The sequence below is a fragment of the Sus scrofa genome, chromosome 13, assembly GCF_054392235.1.
Source record: "Sus scrofa isolate SSC_HxYL_T2T_F1_AM1 chromosome 13, Sscrofa_HxYL_maternal_Yorkshire_Landrace_v2.0, whole genome shotgun sequence".
Classification (NCBI taxonomy): domain Eukaryota; kingdom Metazoa; phylum Chordata; class Mammalia; order Artiodactyla; family Suidae; genus Sus; species Sus scrofa.
Window position 1 is genome coordinate 134,509,274 of NC_139395.1, and position 6,834 is coordinate 134,516,107.

At 40.6% G+C, this 6,834-nt stretch overlaps 1 non-coding gene across 1 annotated transcript; it reads right to left on the bottom strand.

Annotated features, from left to right (window-relative positions):
- Positions 1-2,295: 2,295 nt before the first annotated feature.
- Positions 2,296-2,405, bottom strand: LOC146397625 (U6 spliceosomal RNA). Its single transcript, XR_014825338.1, has one exon. It is a non-coding gene; the product is annotated as a U6 spliceosomal RNA (small nuclear RNA).
- Between the last annotated feature and the right edge of the window lie 4,429 nt (positions 2,406-6,834).

The following is a 6,834-nucleotide window of genomic DNA, read 5'->3' on the forward strand; positions in this document are numbered from 1 at the left end:
CCAGTACCACACTGTCTTGAGGACTGTAGCTTTGTAGTATTGTCTGAAGTCTGGGACAATTGTGTCTCTGGCTTGGTTTTTGTTCCTCAGGATTGCTTTGGCAATTCTGGGTCTTTTGTGGTTCCATATAAATTTTTGGATTGTTTGTTCTAGTTCTGTGAAAAATGTCATGGGTAATTTGATAGGGATTGCTTTGAATCTGCAGATTGCTTAGGGCAGTATGGCCGTTTTTACAATATTAATTTTTCCAACCCACGAGCATGGAATATCTTTCCATTTCTTTGAATCCTCTTTAATTTCCTTTATTGATGTTTTATAGTTCTCAGCATATAAGTATTTCACTTCCTTGGTCAAGTTTATTCCCAGGTATTTGATTTTTGGGGGTGCAATTTTAAAAGGTATTGTATTTTTGTATCCCTTTTCTAATAGTTCATTGTTAGTATACAGAAATGTGACTGATTTCTGAATGTTAATCTTATGTCCTGCTACTTTGCTGAATTTGTTGATCAGTTCGAGTAGTTTTGGGGTTGAGTCCTTAGGATTTTCTATATATAGTATCATGTCATCTGCATACAGTGACAATTCTACCTCTTCTCTTCCTATTTGGATGCCTTTTATTTCTTTCATTTGTCTGATTGCTATGGCTAGGACTTCCAATACTATGTTGAATAACAGTGGTGAGAGTGGGCATCCTTGTCTTGTTCCAGATTTTAGCAGGAAGACTATCAGCTTTTCTCCATTAAGTGTTATATTTGCTGTGGGTTTGTCATAAATGGTTATTATGTTAAGGTGTGTCCTCTCGATACCCACTTTGGTAAGAATTTTTATCATGAATGGATGTTGGGCTTTGTCAAATGCTTTTTCTGCCTCTATTGAGATGATCATGTGGTTTTTGACTTTTCTTTTGTTAATGTGGTGTGTGACGTTGATAGATTTGCATACGTTGAACCATCCTTGTGAACCCGGGATGAATCCCACTTTGGTTGAGGTGTATGATCTTTTTTATATGTTGTTGGATTCAGTTGGCTAAAACTTTATTAAGAATTTTAGCGTCTGGGAGTTCCCGTCGTGGCTCAGTGGTTAACGAATCCGACTAGGAACCTTGAGGTTGTGGGTTCGATCCCTGGCCTTGCTCAGTGGGTTAAGGATCTGGCGTTGCCGTGAGCTGTGGTGTAGGTCACAGATGCGGCTTGGATCCCACGTTGCTGTTGCTGTGGCTGTGGCATAGGCCGGTGGCTGCAGCTCTGATTAGACCCCTAGCCTGGGAACCTCCATATGCCATGGGAGCTGCCCAAGAAATGGCAAAAAGACAAAAAAAAAAAAAAAAAAAGAAAAAAAAAAGAACTTTTGCGTCTATATTCATCAAAGATACAGTTTTGTTTTTTGGTAGTATCTTTGTTTTGGTTTTGGTATTGGAGTGATGTGACATCATAGAATGTCTCTGGGAGTGTTCTTTCTTCTTCAATCTCAGATAAAAGAATAATTTTAACTGGTAGAAGAAGAAGGATGCCAGAGAAAATACAGAGAGAAAATGACATGATCTGAGCTTTGAAGAATGAAAGTGCCAGGTAGATGTGAAAGGAGAGGCATTTCAGGGCAGAGGTGACAGTATGAACCAAGGTGGAAGTGAAGTGTAACAAGGGTCTGAGGAGCAGAAAGGAGCTCAGAGTGGTTGGGGCTTAGGGTGGTTTGGGGAGGATGACTGGAGATGAGGCCACAAAGGCAGTACAGAGCCAGTTACCAATTGCTTAGGAGATTCAGCAAAGTTTGTAATGTGTTGTTCATGGCAACAAGGCATTCCCCTGGAAGAAGGAGAATGACATCTGTATTTGGGAAAGGTCCCTCTAACAACAATATGGCAAGAGCCAAACCTGGAGACAGGACGCCTGGTTTGAAGGAGACCTAATGTCATAGAAGGAAGATCAAGGAGGTACGAGGTGCATTTTAAGGATAGAATCCATAGGACTTTGTCCAATTGGATATGTTTAAAGGGGGGAAAATTAAAGAACAGTCTGTAGATTTTAGCCAGGGTAGATGGTGATGCTGTTAGTCAAGGAGGTATGGTTCAGGTCTAATGTCCACTCCCTACAACCATCCCATCATAGATGTGCCCTTGTACCCTCTTGAGAGAAAGTGAATTGTCTGTACAGATATTTGATGAAAGAGCAAAGGCTGGAGCCCAGGACGCCCAAATTCTGTCTAGTGCTCCTTTATCTAACAGTGATTCTCCATCAGTCTGTGGGGAATCCAGATTTTTTTCCCTTAGTATCTAATCCTCAGTTGATTTATACTTTTAAAAAAATGGAATGCTTCACAAATTTGCATGTCATGCTTGCTCAGGGTCCATGCTAATCTTCTCTATATCATTCCCTTTTTTTTTTTTCTTTGTATATATGGTGCCAAAGCAAGCATTGATGTATACTTTTATAAAATAAAAATGAATTATTAGAAAAATGATATCTAACTTTTAAATTATTAGGTACAAAAACTGCCCTCTTAAATTGCTGTAAATATTTCTAAAGGATTATTCCCAATTCCCATACTTAGGGCTAAGCCAGAGGTCAATCAGATGGCAAACATGCACTTGTCTCCAGACCAACCTGATGTCTCTGGTCCACACAGATCTGAAGGAGCAGTGGGAGCTGAGTTTACAAGAATGAGGAGACTAAACATAGTTGAAATTGGATCTGCCTGGCTACCACCGAAAAAGATGCCACCTGTCCAGTTTACCAATTACCAACCCCCAGTGAAAGTGTTCTTTGTACTGCTCCCCCTAGTGCAGTGGTGGTCCTACTGTCACAACTTCACTGAAAGAGGCCCCTTAAAGAATTTTCTTCATAAAGAAATCATTTCCAGTAAATCTGCCAGAACAGTTAGTGGCCATCCTGATTTTCAGTCTCTAGGTTATTGGACACATTCCATTCTTGGACTGGCAGTTTGGCAGGCTTCTTGGTTCCGTTCCCTACTCCTGCCTGCCAAGGAAAAGAAAGGTATGACTCTTTGCTTGCTCATTCTATCCCTCTGCAAGGAAGAAAAAAAAAAAAAAAAAAAAAAGCACTCAAACACTGCTTGCTATATTAACACTGGAGGGAAAGAACTAATATTCACTTACACAATCCAGCTTACACTTGCACAATCTACTGAAGGAAACGGCAGAGTGACATTTGCACCTAATCCTTCCATAGGACTGTGACTAAGACTGCAAACAGCAGAGGGAAAGCACAGAGTTGCTTGGTGCATGGGGGGTAAATGAAAGTTATTTGATAGGCAAGGGGCACCTGCAATAAGAGGAACAGATTTTTTTTTTTTTTAAGGGACTTTTGCCTTTGTAATCCTCAGATAGAAACACAATAAACAACCCAATTGGTGAGAGAGCTGTGATGTGAGGAATAGGGTCCAGGGCTCTAGGGGAGATGTAGGGTGATGGGAAGAAGAAGTTAGAGGCCAGAAAGTCACAAGGCCTACAAGACCACATCGACCTGGCAGAATAGGGTTGTGTTTATCTTACACAAGAGATTCTGAGGCTTCTCTACTGGCACCCTGTCACGTCATATATGTGATATTTCCTTCTTCCTTGTTAGATGAGAAAGTAGGAGGGCAGTGGCCTGCGTGTAACCATTCTCAGCTCTGTGAAATGCAGATGTGAAGGGAGAACATAGTAACCACACTGGTGTCCTTATTCTGCTTTTGGCTGTTTTGAGTCTGAGTTGTCGTGGCCTTCTTTTTTTTTGCTGGTCTCTTGAATGCTCCTGTGTTTGAATGGTGGCATGATAGCGTTCTGGGGGCAAACATAGAGATTTTGGCTTTCCTGGTATTTGCCATCAGTGTCCATGTGGATTCTAGTATTTGAGTATTTCCTGTGTAAACCCATGCTACTAGCTGTCACTCACCAGTTCTTCTTACTGGAAGAAACCTCAGAAGGACTCCCCTTGTGTACTTGTCTCCCTTTACCACCCTAGGCACACCCAAATGGATGGATCACCACCATTTCCTTGACTCTCCCAATCTATTTCTTCAAACAAAAATGCTCTCACACCAACCTCCCACCCGTACCCCCACCTTCCCTACCTGGAGAGCCAAGTTAGAAACATAGCAGACCCTGATGGACGACTTCCTTTTCATTTCTGCCTCCATTGCCGTATTCAATCAATTGCAAAATCCTGTGTTTCTGTGGCTGTGGTGTAGGCCAGCAGCTGTAGCTCCAATCTGATCCCTAGACAGGGAACTTCCATATGCCTCTGGTGCAACCCTAAAAACCAAAATATATGTATTGCTGTGTTCAATCAATTGCAAAGTCTTATCGATTTTATCCTTTATAAAAATGTATATATTTTTTGGAGTTCCTGTTTTGGCTCAGCGGATATGAATCCGACTAGTACCCATGAGGATGCAAGTTTGATCCGTGGCCTTGCTCAGTGGGTCAGGGTTCCAGCCTTGCCATGAGTTATGGTGAAGGTCACAGAGGCTCGGATCCTGCGGTGCTATGGCTGTGGTGTAGGCCAGCAGCTGTAGCTCTGATTCTACCCCTGGCTTTGGAACTTCCATATGCCTTGGATGAAGTCCTAAAAAGCAAAATTATATATATATATATATATAACTTTTTTTTTTTTTGGCTACACCTGAGGCATTCAGGCCAGGGATTGAATCCACACCACAGTTGTAACCAGAGCCACAACAGTGACAATGTGGGATCCTTAATCAGCTGAGCCATGAGGGGGCTTCAACTTTATCCTTTACATATTTTTCACTGCTGTTACCTGTTTTCTTTTCTTCATTATTTCTTGTCCCCCTAGATCTCTTATCTTCACTGTCACTAAGAAATCCACCTAAAGCACAGCTCTGACCGTGTCGCTCTCAAGGTTAAAAACTCTCTGATGGCGCCTCGTAGTTAAGAGAGTGAAACAACAACAACAACAAAAGACAAAAAAAATAAAAAAAATAAAAAAAATTAAAAAAAAAAAAAGGAGTTCCCATTGTGGCGCAGTGGTTAACGAATCCGACTTGGAACCATGAGGTTGTGGGTTCGGTCCCTGCCCTTGCTCAGTGGGTTAACGATCTGGCGTTGCCGTGAGCTGTGGTGTAGGTCGCAGACGCGGCTCAGATCCTGAGTTGCTGTGGCTCTGGCGTAGGCTGGCGGCTACAGCTCCGATTCGACCCCTAGGCTGGGAACCTCCATATGCCGTGGGAGCGGCCCAAGAAATAGCAACAACAACAACAACAACAAAAGACAGAAATAGCAACAACAACAACAACAAAAGACAAAAAAAAAAAAAAAAAAAAAAAAAAAAAAAAAAAAAAGAGAGAGTGAAGCCCTGCTTTCAGCATGATAAACAAAGGGTTTTTTGACCTGTTTTCTGTTCACCTCTGTGGAGTCTTCTCTTCAGAATCTTTGCTGGTACTTAGGGAGACAGGGGATCAGAAGGTGCCTGGTGCACCATGCTACCTCATGCTACCACTCCTTTGCCTGTCTTGTCCCCTTCCCACTAGGTTGCCCTGGCTCAGGTGTCTTCCCTGACATTCCAGAAGGGGTGAGGATTTTTGTGTTCCTCTGTCACACTTTATAGAAATTAGTTGTACACTGCTTCATTTCCTCTCCTAGGCGGGGACTGTGTTTTCTTCAGCTCTATATCCTTAAAGCATTGTATGATAGTAAATATACTCAATTAGTATTCACTAAAGTGAGGGGAATATACATTCTTCAGTTTTTTCTCATTTCCTTATTTTACATTTATTCCCCTGCATGAGTCAAATAAACCAAGACTTGTTTTCTTATATTAATATCTTTTTTTTTTTTTTGGTAAGAAATGATGATAAAGAAGAGAAGCAGTGAAAGTAATGTGTGTTGTGGTATGTGTGTGTGTGTATGAGAGAGAGAGAGAGAAATGCTGACAGAATGAGATTCCAGGGAACCTGTGTGCCCTTAACACACTTAGACATCACCAGAGCCTTTAATTATACTATTTTTTTAATTTATTAATAACAAATAACAATTACGTAAACTTTAAAACTGTACTTTCCCCTTCATTATTGTATTTTTACCTCACAATAGCTCTGTAATGTCACTCTCCTTGTTTTCATGATGAGGAAGCAGAAAGCTTGAATGATTTGCTCTTGGCTAGTTGGCTGAATATCTAAAGCAAGATCTACTGCTTCATGATGCTGAACTCTCTTAGAGCTAGGGGCTGCAATGATAAGACTTCTGCTGCTTGGCATCCACAAAAGTCACAGGCAAGTAGAGGGAGTGAACATGTTTATCTTATTTATTTTTTGACTGGTATTAACAAGGGGAGACCTTGACAGCACGCATTTATAGATTGCCTAGCACAGTGTTTGGCACATGGAATAATCTTGTTTATATCTGCAATAGTATCTTGCTGGTATTATGACAAGAATTGTGTTAAGCTTGTAAATCAGTTTGAGAGAATCAACATCTTTACTATGTTGAGTTTTGTCAGTCCGTCAGCATAATATGTCTCTTCATTTGTTTAGAATGTCTTTGTTTTATCAATATTTTATAATCTTCAGTATACAAATCTTATGCATAATTTTTAGATTGACACAAATTTTTTTTTGGTTTCCATATGTCTGGTGCTAGTATAAATAAGTACAATTAATTTTTATAGTTTATCTTATATCTTGTGATCTTGCTGAACTCAATTATTCTAGGAGGATTTCTTGTGTTTTTTTTTTTTTTTGATTTTCAATAAGGATGATCATGTTCTCTTTATTTTTTTAATTTTTTGTCTTTTTAGGGGTGCATCCGCAGCATATGGAGATTCCCAGGCTAGGGGTCTAATCGGAGCTGTAGCCGCCGGCCTACGCCAGAGCCATAGC